This window comes from Nomascus leucogenys, chromosome 22a (genome assembly GCF_006542625.1).
Source record: "Nomascus leucogenys isolate Asia chromosome 22a, Asia_NLE_v1, whole genome shotgun sequence".
Lineage (NCBI taxonomy): Eukaryota > Metazoa > Chordata > Mammalia > Primates > Hylobatidae > Nomascus > Nomascus leucogenys.
Window position 1 is genome coordinate 108,775,756 of NC_044402.1, and position 25,539 is coordinate 108,801,294.

A 25,539-nucleotide genomic window follows, 5' to 3' on the forward strand; every position below is an offset into this window, starting at 1 on the left:
AGACTCATCCCACTAACACAGTAGAATGAAAGAAGCCAGTCGCAGAACACACATGATCTGATTCATGTATATAAGGTACAGAAAATGGTAAAACGGCTCTAGGCTTTTGGAAGTCAGGGGAACGGTTACAAAATCTTTGTTGCCAGGATGTGGAAGGGGCACATCTGGGGACTTCCTGGGTTCTCTAACATTCTGGGTCTTGATCTGGGGCTAACAAGGGAATGTTCAGCATGTAAAAATTCACCGAGCTATATACTCATGACATGTGCTCTTTTCTATATATTTATATGTATTTCAATTAAAAGTTCTACAAATGGACAGAGGAATTAGTAATTGTCATGGGTCCATCTTTATGTGCCTGGGATGAGCAAAATTTAGAAACAGAGTTATTTATAATCTGTTCTTTCAGATTAGATCCCATCTCTAGAGCCACATCTAGAAGCATGAAGTTGAATTTTACTAGCTTTTCTGCAAGAATAAAATGGTTCTTTCTTAATTTGTTTGGTGCCAGCTCAGCAAAAGTTATCTTTGTATTGCTGTTGGTAGTTGTTTGTTTGTTTGTTTAAGATGGAGTATCACCCTGTCGCCCAGCCTGGAGTGCAATGGTGTGATCTCAGCACACTGCAACCTCCGCCTCCCGGGTTCAAACGATTCTCCTGCCTCAGCCTCCCGAGTAGCTGGGATTACAGGTGCACACCACTACATCTGGCTAATTTTTATATTTTTAGTAGAGACAGGGTTTCACCACGTTGGCCAGGCTGGTCTCGAACTCCTGATCTCATGATCTACCCACCTCGGCCTCCCAAAGTGCTGGGATTACAGGCGTGAGCCACTGTGCCCAGCCAAGAGGTAGTTTTAATTGCCCTTGCTGCCTCCAAAATCCTGTGGTTTGTGAGATACGAATGTTCATTTCATCAGTTATTGCATGATAATCTGGAAAAAAGGGTTCATACCAGAAGAGATGAAGACAGTGAGGCCGGATTCTCAGAAACAGTGAGTAAAAATAACTTTCAGATTCTCTATGGTGAAATTCCTTTGTGTCCACTCTACTCTGGGCATAATATACCTAACTGGTATATTCTTTTTTTCTTTTTTGAGATGGAGTTTTGCTCTTGTCACCCAGGCTGGAGCGCAGTGGCATGATCTCAGCTCACTGCAACCTCTGCCTCCCAGGTTCAAGCAATTCTTCTGCCTCAGCCTCCTGAGTAGCTGGGATGACAGGCGCGTGCCACCACGCCCAGCTAATTTTTGTATTTTTAGTAGAGATGGGGTTTCACCATATTGGTCAGGCTGGTCCCAAACTCCTGATCTCAAGTGATCCACCTGCCTCGGCTTCCCAAAGTGTCGGGATTACAGGCATGAGCCACCGTGCCAGGCCCCTAATTGCTATATTCTTGATGACAAGTATCAGAAAATTATTTGATTTAAGCTCTTTAATTAAAGCTCATTTGATTTAAGCTCATTTTCTTCTTTCAAAAATTGATTTTCATTCAAAGTCATCTTCTTGGGAAACATTACTGTTTGTGGGTTGTAATACAAAATAATTACAATTCCTCTTGGTTGGTTGTCACTCCTATTTCATGTGTTCATCCATACAGCCATTTATTCATTTTTACAGACATCTTCCTATATATATTAATGAAGCTTGGAAGGACACATCCCCCGCTGACTTATCTGGATCATAAATTTGGAAGTACCTTCAGTTTACTCCTCTGTGACAGGATCAGGCCCTATGGGGGAGGTAGGCCTGTGGTATGTAGCAATGCAGTGACTTGAGGGGTGAGACAGCCCCAATAAGGGCATTAGCAGGTATTAGCAAGGGCACTTGGCTAGATCCAAGCCATTCCTTCAATATCAGCTTCATCAGTAATTAAACTGACATTTTCTTTGCCTGGTTTCTGTGTCTAGCTCTCAATGGCTCCAAATTTGAGCAAAAACAAAAAGTAGATTTTATCTATTAGCCCCCTACCATCCCAAATTTAGATGGATGGTGGAGAGTGGGGCTTATGGAATCCTGTCTTGGCTACTAATGGCTTTGCGACCCTAGTTGTTTCACCTTTTTGTGCCTCAATTTCCCATTTGCGAAAAGAGAATCTTAATAGTATCAACCTCATGAAACTGTTACAAAAACTACATGGGTTTATTCATGTGTACAACTTAAAACAGTACCTAGGTTTGCAGTGGCAGGCTCTGGGAAAGGGGCGGCAGGTGCCACATCCAGCCATGAAGGTGGCAAATAGAAGTCCCTGAAACAGCCCAAGAAGCAGGCCAAGGAGATGGAGGAGGAAGATGGGGCTCTCCAGCAGACACAAAAAGAGGGCAGCAGAAACTGGAGGAACTGAAAGTGAGGCCGTGGCGAAGGGCCTCTGGACACAGTGGAGTTAGGAATCCTGATACAAAGCAAGCTGCTCCTTGTGCCTGAGGCAAGGGTGGCCCTTGATCCATTCCTAGTTAAACATTTGGATTCCCTGTCATAGCACATTTTGCCACCTATAGCTGGAATGAGGTGTTGTCTTGAAGCTTGTTGTACATTTAGAAATAATCTTTTATAAAAAAAAAAAAACTGTGCCTCTTTGCATCTATAATTGTTTTTCCTCAGCCTTAGCTGTGAATTTAAAATCAACCCAGCCCAGCATCCTGCCAGAGCTTGCTCTTTGGTCTTAGTCTGACTGAATTCTGTATCATCTGGAATTAAACTAACTCATTTGAAAGACCAAAAATAAAAAAAATGTGGCACATCAAAATACTCATTAAATGACTTTTTTTTTTTTTTTTTTTTGAGACACAGCAAGACTCTGTCACCCAGGTTGAAGTGCAGTGGTACAACCTCAGCTCACTGCACCTTCGATTTCCTTGGCTCAAGCGATCATCTCACCTCAGCCCTCCTGAGTAGCTGGGATTATAGGCAAGTCCCACCACGCCCGGCTAATTTTGTTTATTTTTTGTAGAGGCAAGGTCTCACTATGTTGCCCACGCTGGTCTTGAACTCCTGGACTCAAGCAATCCTCCTGCCTCAGCCTCCCAAAGTGCTGGGATTACAGGCATTAACCACCACACCTGGCTAGTGGATGTTATTCATAATATTTTAACCAAAATAATATTATGCTGTTCTGTAGCCCCTTCTCCATCTTTTCTTCAGTCAACCACACATCATGAGTATCTTTCCATGTCTGCAAATACACTCCTATCCCATTACAATTAAAGCCTGGCAAGCATTTCACTGTGTAAAGGTTCCGCAACGAATCTGCCAATCCCTTATTGCCCCCTCTTTAAACAGGTATCTTGGAATTCAGGGAAAGAAGATGGAATATGTACAAGCTTATTAACTTCTTCCAAGTATTGATAAAAACAAAACTAAAAAGTAAAAATAGGGTAGGTTTTATGAGCCTTGAAACCAGGAAATACTGCCAGCCCCATTTCATAAACTCAGAACAATATTTCCCAGTACAGCTTGACTCAAATGAGAGAAAGTGTCTATAATTCCCTTTAACACACTGTTCTCAGTACTTGATAAAAAATAACATCAAAGTTTTTCCATGACACCCAAGAGGGATCTATATGGTGCTGTTCCGGATTCTCGTCATAACTTAAAGAGAAACTTTCACAATATCCAGAGCCCTTTATGTCCTGCAAATGAAAGAGAAGGATGTCCTCAAATTTCTTGCAGCAGGAACCCACTAAGGTGGCACCAACCTTGACTTCCAAATGGAACAGTACATTACAAAAGGAAAAGTGACCATCATCAATCTGAAGAGGACCCGCGAGAAGCTTCTGCTGGCAGCTCGTGCCATTGAAAACCCCTCTGAGGTCAGTGTCATGTCCTCTAGGAACACTGGCCAGGGGGCTGTGCTGAAGGTTGCTGCTGTCATGGGAGCCACTCTTATTGCTGGTGGCTTCACTCCTAGAACCTTCACTCACCAGATCCGGTCAGCCTTTTGGGAGTGTCTGCTGGTGGTTACTGATCCCAGGGCTGACCACCAGCCTCTTGCAAAGGTATCTTGTGTTAACCTGCCCACCATTGCCTTGTGTCCTCTGCACTGTGTGGACATGGCCATCCCATACAACAACAAGAGAGCTTGCTAGTGGGTCCAAAATGGTGGACGCTGGCCTGGGAATTTCTTTGCACACGTAGCACTTTCTCCCGTGAACACCCATAGGAGGTCATGCCTGATCTCTGTTTCTAGAGATCCTGAAGAGATTGAAAAAGAAGAGCAGGCCACAGCTGGAAAAGCTGAGACCCAGGAGGAATTTCACAGGGAATTGAATGGACTGCTCCAGCTCCTGAGTTCGCTTCTTCTGAGCCTGAGGTTGCAGACTGGCCTGAAGTTGCATAGGTGCCCTCTGGGCCTATTCGGCAGGTCCCCACTGAAGACTGGAGCACTGAGCCTGCCACTGAAACTGGTCTGCAGCTCCCATGCTCAGGCCAGTGAATGGGTAGGAACAACCACTGAGTGATCTTAAACTGTTCTTCCACAGGCTCTTAAACAACATGGAAATAAGGCTGATGGAAAATAAACATCAATTTCTTAAAAAAAAAAAAGTTGAAGAAAGGCTATAAAAGGATCTGGGCAGTGAAATAAATTAGGTTGACCTCAGTGCTCTCATAACTTTTTATAACATCCTCCATCTTGGTAAACTCAACCATCTTATTTTTTAAAAGTATTTACATTATGGAAACAAGATTTTTACAGTGCTCCCCCAAATAAAATTACAATATAACATAGAATATGTTGTTATCAAACAATACATCTCACCCCTCTCCCACTGCTGCCATGCTCTCTTTACTCTGTACTTTTAGTTGAGAATCACAATCTTTTTTTTTTGAGATGGAGTCTTGCTCTGTCGCCAGGTTGGAGTGCAGTGGCACGATCTTGGCTCACTGCAGCCTCCGCCTCCCTGGTTCACGCCATTCTCCTGCCTCAGCCTCCTGAGTAGTTGGGACTACAGGCGCCTGCTACCACACCCGGCTAATTTTTGTATTTTTGGTAGAGACGGGGTTTTGCCATGTTGGCCAGGATGGTCTCAATCTCTTGACCTCATGATCCACCCATCTCCGCTTCCCAAAGTGCTGGGATTACAGGTGTGAGCCACCGCGCCCGGCACAATCTTATTAATAGTTGTGTGCGGAGCCCTGCAAGATGAGCGCACACCTCCTTCACCAACTCCATGGAACATTTCATGAAATTCATCTCAGAATCATGGTGTCAGAAAGAAGAGTCTTATTTTCTTTGTCACTTCAGTTAGATCATTAGTCACTAGCAACTTCCCTCTCCCCTTCCTGCTCAGGATCTAGTTTAACTGTTAGCTGTAAGTAGACTAGATAGAAGGTTTCAGAAACATACTAAGACTTCTGAGTTGGGCTTCATATTTAAGTGTTTCCTCTGCCACAGCAGGCTGGGGACAGAGTTTATAATAGAGTTTCAATAATAATGATGAGCAATATTAATTTTCTGGTTCTTTTTATTAATATGAAATTCTTTATTTGGATCAATAGATAAATAATTATCAACAAAACAGTATTCATTATGAGTGTAATTTTACTTCAACGAGCACACTATAGACCTTTGGAACTATTCTAATGTAGAAAATGTATAGGTGTGATATAGAAAATACATTATGTTGGTGTTAAAAAAGGTGGTCTGTTACTTATTCTCATTATGTTTTCCATATGTTCTTTTGCAAGCATTAACATAAAATGTATGTAATTTCAAAATCATTTAAATATACAATTTTTATTTCTCCATGTGACCTCCAATTTCAGGTGTTGTTTTTCAATTTATTTATTTATTTATTTATTTATTTATTTATTTATTTAGAGACAGAGTCTCACTCTTACGCCCAGGCCGGAGAGCAATGGTGCGACCTCAGCTCACTGCAACTTCCGCCTCCTGGGTTCAAGCAATTCTCCTGCCTCAGCCTCCCAAGTAGATGGGATTACAGGCACCTGCCACCACGCCCAGCTAATTTTTTGTATTTTTAGTAGAGACAATAGAATCTCATCTTTACCACTTTCCATCTGTGGCAGATTATATTTTCTGAGATGACACAACGGTTCTCCTCAGGCTCTTCTTACAAAATGACATTGGCACAACTCTCATCAAGGTTGGGCAGGGGGTTGGTACCCTCTCCTTGAATCTGGACAAGCCAGTAATTATAGTAGAAGTGAAACTGTGTGACTTTCCAGGCTAGGTCTTAAAAGGCAATATATAAAATATTACTCAGCAATAAAAGGAACAAACTATTGATACATGTATAGTTGGATGGATCTCAGTGTGCTTAGTGAAAAAAGCCAATCTCAAAAGATCACATACTGTATGATTTCATTATGTAACATTCTGGAAATGACAAAATGACAGAGATGGTTGCCAGGGGACAGGAATGAGGGTGGAAAGGAGTGAATGTGACTACAAAGAGACAGCATTGTGGGCTCCACACATGCACATACAAATGAGTGCGTGTAAAAACTGGCAAAACAGAGTAAGTTCTGTAGTCTAGTTAACAGTTTTGTGCAAATGTCCATTTCCTGGTCCTGATATTGTTCTACAGTTATAGAAGATCTCACTATTGGAGGAAGCTGAATAAAACATTCACTAGACTCTCTTACTCTATTTGCAGCTTCCTGTTAGTTTGTAATTAATTCAAAATAAAAAAGTTTTTTTCTTTCTTTTTTTTTTTTTAAACAAAAGGCAATACCACTTTTACCTGAAATGCTTACTTTTGAAGCCCAGCTTTGATGCTATGGGGAAGTCCAGGTCACATGGAGAGGCCATGTGTGGGACTCTGGATGACAGCGCTATCTGGAGTCCCAGCCAACAGACACATGTGGGAGGAAACATTCAAGATGACGCCAGCCACAGCCACCATCTACCGCAACTACGTGGAAGCCCCCAAGTGAGTCTCACTAAGCGAGAATCACCTAGCTGAGCCCAGTCAGCTTCCAGAACCACAAGAAGTAACTTAAGCCACTAAGTTTTGAGATAATTTATTATTCTACCAAAGATGACCAGAATACTATCATCAATGTGACCTGGGCCAGTCTGTGCCTCAGTTTCTTTTTTTATGAAACAGAGTACCTACACCACAAGGTTATTGCAAGCATAGAACAAGTAATCAAGTAAAAAATCTAGGACAGTTCTTATAAGAGGTAAACAAATGTTAGCTACAATTATCATTACTGTGCGTCCAAACTATAATAAAAGGGCAAAAAAGAGGCCAGGTGTGGTGGCTCACTCCTGTAATCCCAGCACTTTGGGAGGCTGAGGCGGTCGGATCACGAGATCAGGAGATCGAGACCATCCTGGCTAACACGGTGAAACCCGTCTCTACTAAAAATACAAAATTTAGCTGGGCGTGGTGGCGGGCGCCTGTAGTCTCAGCTACTTGGGAGGCTGAGGCAGGAGAATGGTGTGAACCCGGGAGGTGGAGCTTGCAGTGAGCCGAGATCTCACCACTGCACTCTAGCCTGGGTGACAGAGTGAGACTCCCAGTCAAAAAAAAAAAAAAAAAGCCAAAAAGATACGAACTAGCCCACATAGATGGGATCGATTCCAAAATGACACTGAATGACTTTTTGCCTCTTATCCCCAGAGACCGAGACTAAGCCACTGGAACTCGGCAATAGAATGGCTTCTATTTTGGGCACATCCTGAGATTACCTCTATTCTCTTGATTTGCCTGTCGGGTAAACATACATTCTAAATAGAAGTAAGTGATGGTTCTGTTAAGTTGTCCCCCACCAAACCTTCAACTCCAGAGAAAGTAACATTTTTCTTCTATATGGATAAAAGCCTTCAGAGCCAAAGATATTTGTGGGTGCTAATCTGTCCCCATGGGTCAAAGAACATTCCTTCATGGAAAATATCTAATGTGTGAACAACACTTGAGCTATTTTGGAAGTCCAGTATTATAATACACAGCCTTATAAAGGCCTTGCTGCTTTGTTTTTTTCCAATTTGAGCACAAAGTATGCTAAATCAAAGTATCTTTGAGGACCCCCTTTCACTACATTATTTATTGAAAAAAATTACCTGAAGCAGGTTATAAAAAGCAATAATTACCCTATACTCTATAATAATAATACCCTATAATTCCCAATGGCCAGGTGTGGTGGCTCACACCTGTAATCCTAGCACTTTGGGAGGCTGAGGCGGGTGGATCATCTGAGGTCGGGAGTTGGAGACCAGCCTGACCAACATAGAGAAACCCCATCTCTACTAAAAATACAAAATTAGCCGGGCATGGTGGTGCATGCCTGTAAATCCCAGCTAGTCCAGAGGCTGAGGCAGGAGAATCACTTGAACCCAGGAGCCGGAGGTTGTGGTTAGCTGAGATTGCGCCATTGCACTCCAGCCTGGGAAACAAGAGCAAGACTCCATCTCAAAAAAAAAAAAAAAAAAGAAAGAAGAGAGAAAGAAAGAAAGAAATTCCCACCATACTCTTGCCTCCTGAAAGTATGGTTATTGTCAGTGTCCTAATGGATAAGGGCAGCAGACAATTTGGAAGAAAGATTAGGCAGAAGGGAGGCAGAATTGATTACAAGGAGTGTGGGGTTGTGAGACCACCTTCAGGGAGTCTGAATTTTCCTCAAGGGTTAGTGCCTGGCCTGAAACCAAGGGGGGTCAGAAACCAAGTCTGCCCAAAGATGCTGACTGCAGCTGTCTGGCAGGGCAGCAATGCACAGTTGTGATAGAAATCCTTAGGTAGCATCTAGGTACCTAGAACTTCAGACTTTGAAAAATATCAAATCATCAAACCTTAGGTTCCAGTCCTTGCCCTGATCTGCTTGTTTTTTGAGGTTACCTTAGAATCTGGATTCACTATAGCTGACTCAGCCTAGTTCATCTTGTCAGTAATACTTAATCCCTGGACAGAAATAAATGAGAAAGACTGGGCACAGTGGCTCACACCTGTAATCTCAGCACTTTGGGAGGCCGAGGCAGGCAGATCACTTGAGGTCAGGAGTTCAAGACCAGCCTGACCAACATGGTAAAACTCCGTCTCTACTAACAATACAAATTAATAAATAAATAAACGAAATGAATGAGAGAGAAAACTGATGTGTTGAATGGGAGGGGTATTAGAGGGGCATGCTGGGGAAAGAAGAGGTCTAGACACACACAGACACACACACACACACAGATGATGAAAGTTTCTTCGTTAGCAATTCGAACTCTTGTTTATTTATCACAAAACAACATTAAACAATAACTAGGAAGGCTCACCACGACTTCCTGCTGCAGCTGTGACAATGTTGTTGTAGTATATTTCCTGATGTATCTGTGATTAATGGCCTTTTTCATTAAGTTTTTCCCATTCAAAGTGACTTGGAATGCAAATGTGCATTTCACCCAGGAGATTGTGGGGAAAATATTGTAGAGATGCCTGAAAAGTAGGGCAAATGTTCCGGCAGCTATGGAACCAAGAACTCCTGACTTAACAAATAACTCTGCTTTACAAAGAGCCACAGGTGACCTTGCCACTGTCTTGACCCCCCTACTGAAAGTTCTTTTTCTTTCTGTCCAGCTAAGTTTGTCTCTTTTTACTCTCTTGGTAGTCTCTTTCAGAGTTAACTACTTCCATTATAAGTGATGAAATGTATAAGGCTCCACTTCAGATGCTGGCATTGCTATGAGCCTGGTCTTTCCCTTTACTGCAATTCAGAGTTAACACTTTTGATTCTTGGGGGTTTTTAAATTATATATATATCTGTTTTTAGAGATGAGGTCTCACTATGTTGCCCAGGTTGGTCTCAAACTCCTAAGCTGAAGCAATCCTCCTGCCTCAGCCTGCCAAAGTGCCAGGATTACAGGCATGAGCCACCAGGTCCAGCCTGATTCTGGCTTTTTATATTCCAGTCTCAGAAGTAGTTTCCACTGTAGAAGTTATCTGATGACAGTCTTTTTTTTTTTTTTTTTTTTTTTGAGACGGAGTCTCGCTCTGTCGCCCAGGCTGGAGTGCAGTGGCGCAATCTTGGCTCACTGCAAACTCCACCTCCCGGGTTCACGCCATTCTCCTGCCTCAGCCTCTCCGAGTAGCTGGGACTACAGGCGCCCGCCACCACGCCCGGCTAATTTTTTGCATTTTTAGTAGAGACGGGGTTTCACCGTGGTCTCGATCACCTGACCTCGTGATCCGCCCGCCTCGGCCTCCCAAAGTGCTGGGATTACAAGCGTAAACCACCGCGCCCGGCTCTGATGACAGTCTTATTCTTTCTAGTAGTGGCTTACAATCAGGCTTAGCTTCTCCAGGAACACTACAAGATGGACTTAGTTTAAATATGTTTTAAACTAAAAGGCATTCTCTCAAATGAGTATAAATGCATTTAATTTTTAGACAACCTACCTGACATATTTTTCTTAAAGACAATGTCTCCACTCCAAATAAATTATGGTCAAAATAAATGAAGAGCTCAAGATGATATCAATCCCATTTGTGTGAAGTCCTGGTGTTATGTGGATGACGAGCAGAAGCCAGTTATGACAACAGGTGAGAGATTCAAAGTAATTGCCAAATTTGTTAACACTTTTCCATTTCTAAACCATCCTTAAAAACAATCACTGGGCACGGTGGCTCACACCTATAATCCCAGCAGACAGGCCAAGGCAGACAGATCGCTTGAGCTCAGGAATTCGAGACCAGTCTGGGCAACACAGCAAAACCTCATCTCCACAAAAAATACAAAAATTAGTCGGGCTTGGTGGCATGTGCCTGTAGTCCCAGCTACTTGGGAGGCTGAGGCAAGAGGATCACTTGAGCCCGGAAGATGGATGTTGCAGTGAGCTGAGATTGTGCCACTACACTCCAACCTGGGTGGCAGAGGGAGACCCTGCCTGTCTCAAAAAGAATACATAAGTAGAATAAACAAAATAACAATTGAGTCAAAAGGTTTTGAAAAGTACTAAAAAAAAAAAGAAAGAAAATTATATATGGGGTCACACTGTTACCAGTGGCAAATCCAAATGTGTTTGCAGCAACCTCAATTCTGGCCTTCTCAGAAGAAAGAATTCGATCAAGGAGGCCGACGCAAGAGTTACAGCAGGAGTGAAGGTTTATGAAAAAGCTTTAGAGCAGGAATGAAAGGAAGTAAAGTACGCTTGGAAGAGGGCTAAGTGGGCAACTTGAGAGATCAACTGCACCGTTTGACCTCTGACTTGGGGTTTTATATGTTGGCATGCTTCTGGGGTCTTGCATCCCTTCTCCCTGGATTCTTCCCTTGGGTGGGCTGTCCGCATGCGCAGTGGCCTGCTGGCTCTTGGGAGGGGAGCATGTGTAGTGTGTTTACTGGACTTGTACGCATGCTCACTTGAGGCATTCTTCCCTTACCAGCTGAATCTTCCTAGGTGGTTATATACCAGTTAAATTCCGCCATTTTGCCTCTTAGTGTGCAAGCTTGAGCCCGCTCACTCAATTCCTGAGATCTTATTGGGAAGCTCCTTATCACCAGTTTCAGGTTTTTTTCTATCTATTGGGAGACTGCCTTTCCCTGGAGCTGGCTGCGACCAATTATTATTATTATTATTATTATTATTATTATTATTTTGAGATGGGGTCCCGCTCTGTCTCCCAGGCTGGAGTGCACTGGCGCAATCTAGGCTCACTGCAACTTCCGCCTCCTGGTTTCAAGGATTCTGTTACCTCAGCCTTCGGAGTAGCTGGGATTACAGGCGTACGCCACCACACCTGGCTAATTTTTTTGTATTTTTAGTAGAGACGGGGTTTCACCTTGTAGGCTGGTCTCAAACTCCTGACCTCAGGTGATCTTCCCGCCTCCGCCTCCCAAAGTGCTGGAATTATAGCTGTTAGCCACCACGCCTGGCCGTGACCAATTATTATTTTAGAGAGACAGTTAACAACCGCCTGACCATCACCAGATGGTCGCCTGACATTCCTGGTGGGGGTGGGTGGAGCCCTCTTCTTCCCTGCTCATGCCTAACTGGCTACCTACTGTAATAACACCAGTCTCACGGTAGTCCAATAGAGCAACCATGCCATCTAGGTTCATGTTTTCACTAATAGAAACTGGTATTGTTTTTGAAATTAGCAAGGGTGTGCTTGATTTGTTCTGCGGCCTCTGTCGTAACAGGTTTTGCTCTTTCTGGTCTCTGTTCTTCAAGTTTGCCTTTGATTGATTGCATATAATCTTGGATGTACTTCTTGTATGCTTCCTTTGTAAAGCTGCTTTCTTTCAAGGGATGGTTCTTGACAATCTTAACACCAGTGATTACGGTGCTTTCCGTACATTTGCCCTTTGGGCCTTCAGTGGAGGCACTTCCACCAATGAGAGAGTCATCAATGCTACCCTCTGTCCTAGTGACCATCTTCTCCTCCACTTCCAGGCACAGCCATCTCCTGGATCTTGTAAATGTTGCAGAACATCTCATTGTGGCTGATGAAGTCCTGGTGAATATTCATAACTGCGGCTGAAGGGAGAGGCAGCGGGGCTAGCTTAGCAGGAGCCCTGAGCTTGAGCAGTGCAGCGCTGGGGGAGAAGGGAGCCGGTGGAAAAGCCCTAATAGTAGTTCTGAAAGGAGTAACAGTGACTGAAAACCCAGTTTACCCATTTGAGAGAGTTTGTGGGTTCAGGAGTAGAAGAAGGAAATTCGGAATAACAGCTTGGAATAGTGGACCTTTGAGAAAGTTTCCTGCAAAAATTGCTGAAGCCAGCAAGGGGTAAGAAGTAAATAATACACCTTATATACTATCTTATATTGTACCCATTAGAGATTACTCACAATTAATTATCATCATCCTGTTTTTAATATGGCTAACGTAAAACAATCAAAACTTTATGTAAATTTATTACATATGGCAGCTTTTACCTAACCTCCTTTCATGGTTCTCAAACTTTGGCATTCATGAAAATCACCTGGAGAGCTTGTAAAATTGGAAATTCCTGGAGCCCTGCCTTCAGAGTCTCATTCAGTAGATGGAGCCCAAGAATCTGTATTTGAATATTCAATTGGGTGTTTCCAAATTAATTATCCATTGTGTGTTTTACCTATCACTGGTGAGTCTCATATAGGTGTCCCTTGGTTCATATTTCAAGAAACATTTTGTCAAGATGCACTGAGAAAATGATAGTTTGACCTCTGTTCTGCTACTTACTGGCTCACCCTGAGCAAGTCACTTTTATTCTCTGGGCCTCAGTTTTCTCCTGTGTAAAATGCAGTGGTAGATGATGGTAAGAATGAAATGAAAATACCTATAAAGGACCACATACATAAATGTAAATTCCCTCAACTGTTATTCTAGTTAAATACTGAAGACTTACTACATTGCTTCCCCAATAAATTGTGTTCTAATGCCAAACTGAATTATCCAAACGTTTGAAATGCAGTCTATTTGCATCCTTGCATCTTGAACCTGGTATAAGGTTGAACTTATTTATCAAATACCATGTGTCCAGAAAGCAATTTACTTTCTTTTTTTTTTTTTTTTTCGAGATGGGGTCTTGCTCTTTCGCCCAGCCAGGAGTGCAGTGGTGCAATCTCGGCTCACTGCAAGCTCCGCCTCCTGGGTTCACGCCATTCTCCTGCTTCGGCCCCCCGGGTAGCTGGGACTACAGGCGCCCACCACTGCGCCCAGCTAATTTTTTGTATTTTTAGTAGAGATGGGGTTTCACCATGTTAGCCAGGTGGTCTCGATCTCCTGACATCGTGATCTGCCCGCCTCGGCCTCCCAAAGTGCTGGGATTACAGGCGTGAGCCACCGCGCCCGACCTACTTTCTTTTTTTTCGAGATGGAGTCTTGCTCTGTTGCCTAGGCTGGAGTGCAGTGGTGCCATCTCTGCTCACTGCAAGCTCCGCCTCCTGGGTTCATGCCATTCTCCTGCCTCAGCCTCCTGAGTAGCTGGGACTCCAGGCAATTGCCATCACGCCTGGCTAATTTTTTGTATTTTTAGTAGAGGCAAGGTTTCACCGTGTTAGCCAGGATGGTCTCCATCTCCTGACCTCGTGATCTGCCTGCCTCGGCCTCCCAAAGTGCTGGGACTACAGGCATGAGCCACCGCGCCGGCCGCAATTTACTTTCTAATGCTACAGACTGTCAGCATAAATGTTAAGGTCATTAATTTTGCATAGAACTTAGTCTGTACACTGCTTTTCCATAACTCTAGTTTACATGGGATAATTCCACTTATAAATCCTACACACTGTGACGTAGGCCTAAGGTTTGTCATGCTCTTACAATCTCAGGGCTCTGCAGGAATTTATTCTTCTTTTTTCTTTTTCTTTTCTCTTTTTTTTTTTTTTTGAGGCAGGGTCTCACTCTGTCACCCAGGCTGGAGTGTAGTGGTGTGATCTCAGCTCACTGCAACCTCCTCCCAGGCTTAAGTGATTCTCCTGTCTCAGCCTCCCAAGTAGCTGGCATTACAGGTGTGAATCACCACTGCCTGGCTAATTTTTGTATTTTTAATAGAGATGGTTTCATCATGTTGGCCAAGCTGTCTTTGTTTTTTTCCTTTGTACTGCTTTCCTAGTCTACTCAATGCCCACTAATTTAATAATTTTAATTTAATAATTTTCCATAAGGTTTATGCACAACAGATTAAGAAAAGATGTTTTCATAAGGTTTATATAGATTAGATTAAGAAAAAAATGTTTAAGACATTGTCCATTGCGACTAAAACTTCAAAAGTGCCTACTTTTGAAGTGTTTTGTTTGCTTTTGTTTTTTTTGGAGAGGACATCTCAGTATGTTGCCCAGGTTGGACTCAAATTCCTGGGCTCAAGTGATACTTCCACCTTAGCCTCCAGAGTAGCTGGAACTCTAGGAATGCGCCACTGCACATACCTTTGCCTACCCACTTTGTGTCTGAATAAACAACAAAACTGAATCTTCCATGAACAATTCACATAATTATTGAAATAATAAGTGGATTTACATTTGTTTTCAAAAAGTTGCCTGTGTAATTTGTACACATGGTCCCCAAATGCCAATGTAGAACGATGCATAAGTTCCCCTCTCTTTTTGGTAGTATATAAATGGTGTAGTATTAAGTTTCAAGTCTAACTTATCACACTGTGCCCATTGTGTGTGCCCATTGGCCAAGCCGGTCCCTGGCACACAGTGCACCCTCAAAGAAATATTTGTTGAATGAATGCATAGGTTTGGAATTTCAGTAGGAGTTGAATTTCTCTTAGAAGCTTATTCAGTTGTTTATGTGATACCCTATATTTTGTTACCTGTTGATTATTTTACTACCTTTGTTCAAAGTGATTCCTGATCAGATGGCAAAGAAAATCAGTTCAGAAGACCGGGTACGGTGGCTCATGCCTGTAATCCCAGCCCTTTCGGTGGATGATGTGTGGGCAGATCATTTGAGGTCAGGAGCTTGAGACCAGCTTGTTCACCAATATGGCGAAACCCAATCTCTACTAAAAGTACAAAAATTAGCCGGCTGTATGGCCGGGTGCAGTGGCTCACACCTGTAATCCCAGCACTTTGGGAGGCCAAGGTGGGTGGATCACCTGAAGTCAGGAGTTCAAGACCAGACTGGCCAACATGGTGAAACCCTGTCTCAACTAAAAATACAAAAAAAAAAAAATTAGCTGGATGTGGTGGTGGGCACCTTTAATTCCAGCTACTTCGGGAGGTTGAGGCAGGAGAATCACTTGAACCTGGGAGGTGGAGGTTGCAGTGAGCCAAGATGGTGCCATTGCACTCCAGCCTGGATGACAAGAGTGAAATTCTGTCTAAACAAGAAAAAAAAAAATTAGCCGGGTGTGGTGGCACATGCTTGAAATCCCAGCTACTCGGGAGGCTGAGGCAGGAGGGTTGTTTTAACCTAGGAGGCAGAGGTTGCAGTGAACCGAGATTGTGCCACTACACTCCAACCTGGGCGAGAGAGCGAGACCCTGTCTTAAAAAAAAAGAAAAAACTGGCTAGGTGAGGTGGCTCGCGCCTGTAATCCCAGCATCTTCGAAGGCCAAAGCGGGTGGATCACAAGGTCAGGAGTTCGAGATCATCCTGACCAACATGGTGAAACCCCGTCTCTATTAAAAATACAAAAATTAGCTGGGCGTGGTGGTGAGGGTCTGTAATCCCAGCTACTCAGGAGGTGGAGGCAGGAGAATCACTTAAACCCGGGAGGTGGAGGTTGCAGTGAGCCGAGATCACACCTCTGCACTACAGCCTGGGTGACAAGAGCAAAACTCTATCTCAAAAAAAAAAAAAAAAAAAAAAAGAGCAGCAGCAACAAAGAAAATCAGTTCAGAAGATGGGAATGTGATAAACCTCATTTCTTTAAAAATCTTCAGATGCTTTTTGGACTATGATTCTCCAGAGTTGCCGGTGATAATTTTTCAGTTTGCCTTCATCTTCAGCCTTCTTCAAATATTTGAGCTGGATGTTTACTCCTTCCTACATGAATTGGCTTTCCCTCTGACTTCATTTGACATTGATCTCCTCTGGTTGTCTTTCAGGTTGTTCTTTCTGTATCCTTCACTGATTCTATTACTGAAGCATAGCCAGTCACTGACCATCTGTTGTTCTCGTTTTGTTATTCTTGTCAGAGAGTGTCTATTTTCAAGATTTCAACAGCTGTCTATATCTCTGGTCCTGGCTTCAATCCTTCATCTTCAAATACTGCTTGAAATCCTCCAATTTGGGAGTTCTGCCTATTTCACACTCATTGGGTTCATAACTGAGCTCATTGCTTTGGAACCAGCAATCTTCTTGGAACTTCTGTACTTTTGACAGTGGTCCCTTGAGTCATTCATCCAGACTCAAAAACAGTGATCTTTAAAATGCATTTCCTTCATTTTATTTTGGAGATTATCAGTGAAATCTCTGATCACTGAATGGATAATGCGAACAATATACTGTCATTCCAGAGAAGCCATGTGCCTAAAATTCTCCTCTGTGTCAGAGGGAGTTTGTGAGGCAGTCACATCAGGCCTGATACTTTTCCAGTAACTGCCAGAGGAAATGGCATATGCGAGCGATGTGGCAGTCATACTGTGTCCAGAATTGGTGGGTTCTTGTTCTTGCTGACGTCAACAATGAAGTCGCACACCCTTGCGGTGAGTGCTACAGTTAAAGATGGTGTATCTGGAGTTTGTTCCTTCAGATGTTCAGATGTGTCTGGAGTTTCTTCCTTCTGGTGGGTTCGTGGTCTCGCTGACTTCAGGAGTGAACCTGCAGACCTTCGCAGTGAGTGTTACGGCTCTTAAAGGCAGCGCGTCCGGAGTTGTTCGTTTCTTCCGGTGGGTTCATGGTCTCGCTGGCTTCAGGAGTGAAGTTGCAGACCTTATTGGTGAGTGTTATAGCTCATAAAGGTGGCGCAGACCCAAAGAGTGAGCAGCAGCAAGATTTATTGTGAAAAATTAAAGAACAAAGCTTACACGGCATTGGAGGGGACCCGAGTGGATGGCTGCTGCTGCCTGGGGCAGTCTGCTTTTATTCCGTTATCTGGCCCCACCCACATCCTGCTGATTGGTCCATTTTACAGAGATCTGATTGGTCCATTTTGACAGGGTGCTGATTGGTGCGTTTACAATCCCTGAGCTAGACACAGAGTGCTGATTGGTGCATTCACAATCCTCTAGCTAGACATAAAAGTTCTCCGAGTCCCCACTAGATTAGCTAGACACAGAGCACGGATTGGTGCATTTACAAACCTTTAGCTAGACACAGAGTGCTGATTGGTGCATTTACAATCCTCCAGCTAGACATAAAAGTTCTCCAAGATCCCACCAACTCAGGAGCCCAGCTGGGTTTGCCTAGTGGATTCAGCCAGTGGGGCAGGAGTGGAGCTGCTACAAGTCCTGCGCCACGTGCCTGCACTCCTCAGCCCTTGGGCGGTTGATGGGACGGCATGGGACGGCAGGGGGCGGCACCCATCGTCGGGGAGGCTCCGGCCTGCATGGGAGCCCACGTGGCATGGTGGGGAGCTCAGGCACGGTGGGCTGCAGGTCCCGAGCCCTGCCCCACCGGGAGGCAGCTGAGGCCCGGCGAGAATTTGAGCGTGGTGCGAGTGGGCCGGCAGTGCTGGGGCACCCAGCAGCTGCTGGCCCAGGTGCTAAGCCCCTCACTGCCCTCGGCTGGTGGTGCCGGCTGGCCGCTCCAAGTGTAGGGCCCGCCAAGCCTGTGCTCGCCCGGAAGTCACGCTGGCCTGCCAGCGCCACACGCAGCCCCAGTTCCCGCCTGTGCCTCTCCCTCCACACCTCCCTGAAAGCAGAGGGAGCCTGCTCTGGCCTTGGCCAGCCCAGAGAGGGGCTCCCACAGTGCAGTGGCGGGCTGAAGGGCTCCTCAAGTGCAGCCAGAGTGGACGCTGAGGCCGAGGAGCTGCTGAGAGTGAGTGAGGGCTGCCAGCACGCTGCCACCTTTCAATACCACTGAACTACCCGAGGTAATCACAACTGTGGAAAAGGGCAAGAATTAAAGTACTAATTGTACAGATCAAGATGTTGCTTATCTTGCCATAGCTTTAGGATATTTGAAGAATGTGTTCATAGAAAATGAGACCCAAGTTAACTCCAAATAAGTTCTGAAAAGCATTCCCATTATAATAGTAAAGAATCATACTGAAACACTGTCACAAAACCAATGACTCAAAACCCAAGCTGCCTGACGCTCAGCAATGGTACAATCGCAGTAGCCTGACCTATAAAAGTACCCTTACCAGAGGTTGTGGGTCCTGTGGGACACTGATTTACCAAGATAGTGTCAGGATTAGCGGTCATACTCCAATCTACTTGTTGGATGAATTAGGTTCAAAAACCAAAGAAAGGAAAAAAACCCTTCTGTAAGGAAGTAGATGGAAAGTAGATGCAGATGGAAAGGCCAAATTAAAAACATTGGCTGAACTCCAAGTTGTAAGTTTTCATGGAATAGTACAAGAGCGTGGTAATTAATTTGCAGTAAAAAATAAGTCTCCAACAAGCAGGGTATTTCAAACAATAAAAATACAAACATGATCAAAAGAAAAGTAAACTTGCTGAGTAATTCTAACAAAGGGAGTAACTGCAGCCTGGAAATATGGAACATTTTAAATAGGTAAGAATAGCTCTAGAATATTAGAATAAGATTTCAGGGTCAAAGTTAAGATGTTAGCTTTTTGTTTTTTGGTTTTTTTTTTTGAGATGGAGTCTCGCTTTGTCACTCAGGCTGGAGTGAAGTGGCATGATCTGGGCTCACTGCAACCTCTGCCTCCCACGTTCAAGCGTTTCTTCTGTCTAAGCTTCCCAAGTAGCTGGCACTACAGGTGCCCGCCACCATGCTCAGCTAATTTTTGCATATTTAGTAGAGACGAGGTTTCACCATATTGGCCAGGCTGGTTTTGAACTCCTGACCTTGTGATTCGCCTGCCTTAGCCTCCCAAAGTGCTGGGATTATAGGCATGAGCCACTGTGCCCAGCAAGTTGTTAGTTTTTAATCATGTATTTTAAACATTTTGGAGTTTACTCAAAAAATTCAGAGTTAAACCCTGTAGGAAATGACTGAAAAGGAAAGTGGAAAAAAAGGAGAAAATTTTGAAATTGGTAAAAATTTAGTGACTTGAACATAGGAAAATGTGATTCAGTTGGAATGTCTTGAACGTTAGTCTCTGAACATATAATGTGCAAAGCATTATTTTCCAAATAAAAGCAAGACCAACTAGGAAAAGGATAATTCTCATGTAGAAATCAAATGAAAGCTTTAAAACCAAATACTCCTAACAAGAAAGTGTTATGAAGTCATCCAGGTTAAGGAATGTAGGTCCAAAAAGCCCACTAAAGACCCTCTAATGTCTTTACTCATCATACTTAGTATATAGTCCAATTAAAATTCCAGGGCAGAGCGCCTTCCTGGAGAGAGGCTTCCTAAGCTAATATTTGGAAAGGTTAAAGATGATTTGAAATTGTGTCATCTATCAAAGGCAAACCAAGAGGGTTTGTCAAGAGGGTGAGCCCCACACTGCAGAGAAAGTTTTTGAATTTGTTCCAGAAGAATGTTGTCCTATGTAATTAGTCCAAGGGATTAAGAACAAGTTTCCTAATATACTTTTAAAAACTTTTTATTATTAAAAAAGGAAGCAGTAGACCACACAAAACAAGTGTATAATGTAGTAAACCATTACAAGGTACTCTTGTAATCATTACCTGTGTAAAGAAATGGAACACAGCCAGCTGCCCTAGAAATCCTCATGTGCCTATCCCAGTCATACTCTGTCCCTGTTCCCATTATTACCTGAATGTCCATCATGTGGACTCCATAATTTAGTCTCAATAATAGAATTTGAAAGTCGATATCCCCATCTTTCCAAAAGGTCAGTAACTGGTGACAACCCTAGCACCCTAGTACCTTCCTTTGCTTCTACCCCAGACTTGTTTTTTAAGTTAAGTAAGGCTCCAGTCTCTGGAGATCCATCTTGAAAAAGGCAGTCTTTCAACAATACTTTCTGCTGAGACATTGTCTGGTTAGATCTGGAAAGGAACGTATGGACCACTACATTCTATTGGTAGAAAAGGAGGATCGCAGGTGAAAGCTCTTCTCAGAGGAAGCCTCACTTAAGAAAAGTGAATCATACTACTAGGTGGCTTAATATACAAGACAGTATACCCAAATTAACTGTTTGCAAAATATGTTACAATCCTGACACAACCCAGCCTGATAGGATTCCCATTGGCCAAATCTGAGACAATCTAAGCATCAAAATACATGAAGATGGCGGTAAATTATAGCCCATTGAATAAAATAAGAATCTGTGAGTCCAGGCTGGGCGTGGTGGCTCACGCCTGTAATCCCAGCCCTTTGGGAGGCTAAGGCAGATGTATCCCTTGAGTCCAGGAGTTCGAGACCAGCATGGGCAACGTGGCGAAACCCCATCTCAACAAAAAACACAAAAATTAGCTGGGCATGGTGGTGCATGCCTGTTGTCCCCCTTGCTAGGGAGGCTGAGGTGGGAAGATCACTTGAGCCTGGGAGGTTGAGGCTTTGGTGAGCTGTGAGCATACCATTGCACTCAAGCCTGAGTGACAGGGCAAGACCCTGTCTCAAAAAAAAAAAAAAAAAAAAGGAATCTGTGAGTCTATACCAATAATACCAATATAGATGAATGCAGGGAAGAGAAAGCTGTTCTTTATGGTAATATAAATATATACTCTTTTTATGCTAATGTGTGTAATAATTATAGAAGGTGTGGTGGAGTTATAAAATCATCAGTGGACGTTGAAACAATGGGTGAAGCTTGATGACGAGCAGTGTGCATATACAGCATCTCCCTACATGTTACTTACATTTACAAAGGAGAGAACAGTAAACTCACAAGGTAGCTACCACCTTCACCAAATAAGCAAAGCTAATTTCACCAACGTGAGGACAAACCAACATTATGCATCCTTCCCCCTCTTCCTGTATTATCATATACTGAGAAGGATGCTGTATCACTTGACAAAGATACAGTTTTGCTTGGCCAAACTTTAGTCAGGCTTCTGAATCTTCTGCTAGGTCCATCTGTGTATTTTCTTGTAAAATCCAGTTTTAGCAAAGAACGCTGCCAAGTCACTTTAGCAAGGACCCCCCATTATTGATATCTGATCATCCTCAATGTGTGATCATATTCCTCATCTTCCACCATCTCCTAGGTGATGTCTGATCATTCTGGTCGCTCTTCAGCAAGAATCCTGTTGGTTGCTTTAGCCAGAATTCCCCTCACCCCTGATGTTTCCTCTTGGTAATTTTCCATCCATTGACCCCACCCTGCTCCTTGGCTATAAATTCCCACTTGCCCATGCTGTATTCAGAGTTGAACCCAATCTGTCTCACCCACTGATTTGAGATCAGTCTCAAATCCATCTACCTGACTGACTAAAATTAAGGGCTTATAAAATAGGGAAGAAATGTAACAACATTCAGGGAAACAGGAATTAGGGAGGAGTAAGGAAGAGGAGTTGGTCAACAGGAAGCAGGTAATTGCTTCACAATCATGATGGGTGAGGGGTCTGATGTTTCCTTGTCTGGATGCAGTGATCTGGTAAATTCCAGTTCCTTGATGCTATCTGAGAGGGCTGATGGTTTATTTCTTGAGAAAGGAACTCAGATAAGACAAATGTAACTTTTTCAAGTTTTAAGACTAGGAGGGCGAATTTCTATGTTTATTCAGAAGAAACCATAAACATTAGTTCTATGGGACAACTGGGCCAGTTTCATAAACAATGCTACAATATCTGCAAAATTCACCTCCTGCAGAGTCTGAGATATCATCCAAATTCAGAGTTCTTTGGGTTTCTTGTTTCAGAGGAATTTAGTTTGGAAGCTACATTCTCCCTAATATTAAAAATAGGGGTTGTGAAAATCTCTAATATTAGAGAGGTGAGTGCAAAACTTTTATCAGTATTGATATAAATATTCAAAGTCTTCATTATCATTCTTTATATTAGTTTCTAATTTGCTTCTTAATAAGAAAAGCCAAGACTGTTAATTTGGGGAAAATATTTATTATGTAATATTGAAGTAGATGATAGGTCACTCATTAGTGTTGTAGAAGGATTTTATGTATCAAGCAAGAACACAGGGGAGCTGTGATTCTGACTGCTAAGATTAAATTTTAACTATTTTCAGTTAGAAATTCTTCCTAAGAAACAGTACCTACAATTTAGAGTTTTGAAGTCTGGAACTCATATCTTCCCTGTCCCTGGATCCTGCTGCCTTCAATGTTGTGCTAAAGAGCAGTCATTTTCCAGGTCAACAATTCTGATCCTCTAGTTGTTACATAATAAACCATCAGCCTCTGAATGTATTGGTCAGCATCTGTTCATTTGCTAATTATTTTGGAACATTAACTGGTTCTTGGCCAAATGCTGATCCTGATAGACATTAGGCCAAATGTTGATCTGCACTCACCAGATCAACTCTGAGGATGCTTGTGAGTGCTGAAGGAACTATTTAAAATAGCCCAGTCCAATGCTATCATTTTGTTACTTGTGATGCTTTCATCTCCTACCCAAACCTGAAATGTGAGTCCCAAGTTCTGGTCCAAAATGGCCACTGATGTATTTTGCAACTTTGATCAAAGTAGTAGAAACAAAATACCTTCTTTTTTGGAGACGGAATCTCACTCTGTTGCCCAGGATGGAGTGCAGTGATACAATCTCAGCTCACTGCAACCTCTGCCTTCGCAGTTCAAGCGATTCTCCTGCCTCAGCCTCCTGAGTAGCTGGGACTACAGGTGACCACCACCATGCCTGGCTAATTTTTGTATTTTTAGTAGAGACAGGGTTTCACCATGTTGGCTAGTCTAGTCTTGACCTCAAGAGATCCGCCCACCTTGGCCTCCCAAAGTGCTGGGATTACAGGTGTGAGCCACCATGCCCGGCCCAAAACACTTTTAAAATTTATTAAAATCTTGTTAATGAAAGAGGAAATGGATGCTCTAACAGTTATGAAGAGTTTACCAGGCAAAAATCTGTAAAAAGAGTATTAATTAGTTTATTTTTTTAAGTTTTTATTATTTCTTTGAGATGGAGTCTCATTCCGTTGCCCAGGCTGGAGTGTGGTGGTGCAATCTTGGCTCACTGCAACCTCTGCCTCCCAGGTTCAAGTGGTTCTCTTGCTTCTGCTTCCTGAGTAACTACAACCACCATGCCTGGCTAATTTTTGTATTTTTAGTAGGGACGGGGTTTCACCATGTTGGCCAGGCTGGTCTCGAACTCCTAACCTCAAGCCTCCCAAAATGCTGGGATTACAAGCATGAACCACGGTGCTCAGCTGAGTAATAAGTTTAGATGAGAGGAGGAGAGTGCAAAACACATTTTATTTGACAATTTTTTTTTGGATGTAAAGTTTAAAATGTTAAAACAATTTGAATTTTATAAGAAGCCAAATATCTAATAATCTGAAGAACATTACATTTAACCAGTATGTTGGACATCAAAGGGCTTTAAATATGTTTGCGGCTGGGTGCGGTGGCTCACGCCTGTAATCCCAGCACTTTGGGAGGCCGAGGTGGAAGGTCAGGAGTTCAAGACCAGCCTGGCCAACATGGCAAAACCCCATCTCTATTAAAAATACAAAAATTAGCCGGGCTTGGTGGCCGGTGCCTGTAATCCTAGCTACTCGGGAGGCTGAGGCAGGTGAATTGCTTGGATCTGGGAGGCGGAGGCTGCAGTGAGCCAAGATCACGCTGTTGCACTCTAGCCTGGGCAACGGAGCAAGACTCCATCTCAAAAAAAAAAAAAAAAAAAATCTATTTTCCAGAGAGAAAGACCTGTGGCCTTTTGGAAGAAAGTATCAGCTCCACCTTTAAGTTAAGTATTAATAACATCTCTAATTTTTTGCTTTCTCATTAAAAAAATCAGTGCTATACAGTCAACTTCTTAAGACTTTGGTGAGAATTAAATGAGATAGTATGAAGGCATGTAAAAAGAATTTACATTCCTTTTCCTTATAATCCCAATCTATCCTGTTAAAAAAACTTACAGGTATTAATGTTAAAATGAGTCATTGGCATGCCATTATATTGAGGCAAAGACTAGTTGAATTTATCAGCAAAAAGCCACCAGAGAAACAATGATTATGTGTCTTCTATTCTAATTTACATAGATTTCTATTCCTTTTACAAACTACAGATTGTATAGGTTATAGAATCTTTTACTGAAAAATCTTAAAAATCTTACATGAGATGAAAAATCTTACATGAGATGAAAAAAATCTTACATGAGATCTTTTTTGATGTTAACTAGAAGCAATGCTTTTTTTCTACCACCTGAGTGACCTGACACTGGTTGATCTCATGTGAAAATTGATTTTTATTTCCCTTGCCAGGAGAGCTCATGTGGTTTGGATTCTAACTTCAATTTGGTCAGGAATAAATTGCCCAAGCCACATGGGCCTCCCCTACTTCATGAGAATCTCCTCTCAACAGGGCTGTTCTAGGACTGTGGGCTTGGATTTGGATGTATTTTGGGGGTAGCACTTAGGGAAATTGGTCAAAAGCTCATTCTGAATAAGCTCCATGCCATCGGATTCTGAAAGGCTCCATGTTTCATTGGGCTTTCAAGGGGATTTGTGTAGAGCAGTGCCTGGGGCCCAACTCCAAGCTTGCCAGGAAGGTAGACTAGAAATTACCAAGGATCCCCACCCCAACTCACTGACTTCTGATGTGTGAGAGTGCAAAAGCTCACCCGGGCCTCCTCCCAGAGATGCTAGGATGTGGAGCAGCCTTTCCCCAGGTGTGAGGCCAGAAAGTGGGAAGCATCTTTGACTTGCTGCTGTCCCTCCATCCCCACATATCCTTGGTCTTGCCAAGACCCATCCATTCAACTTCCTTATCCCAGGGATTATCCCGTTCTCTTCCTGGTGCCACTGTTCCAGTCAGATCTTCACCATTTCCCACCTAAAGTATTGCAACAGCCTCCTAACTGGTCCTCCTTCCTCAACTGCACCCAACACTCTCCTCCCCACCCCAAACCATCCATTCTTTTTTCGTTTTTTTGAGACGGAGTCTCACTTTGCCACCCAGGCTAGAGTGCAGTGGTACAATCTTGGCTCACTACAACCTCCGCCTCTCAGGTTCAAGCGATTCTTCTGCCTCAGCCTCCTGAGTAGCTGGGACTACAGG

General features: G+C 43.2%; 2 pseudogenes; one reads left to right on the forward strand and one right to left on the reverse strand.

The window, feature by feature from the left end:
* The first annotated feature begins 961 nt into the window (after positions 1 to 961).
* LOC115832296 lies at positions 962 to 4,455 on the forward strand (annotated as a pseudogene).
* A 6,006-nt stretch (positions 4,456 to 10,461) lies between these two features.
* On the reverse strand, positions 10,462 to 12,411 carry LOC100592017 (annotated as a pseudogene).
* Positions 12,412 to 25,539: the final 13,128 nt, after the last annotated feature.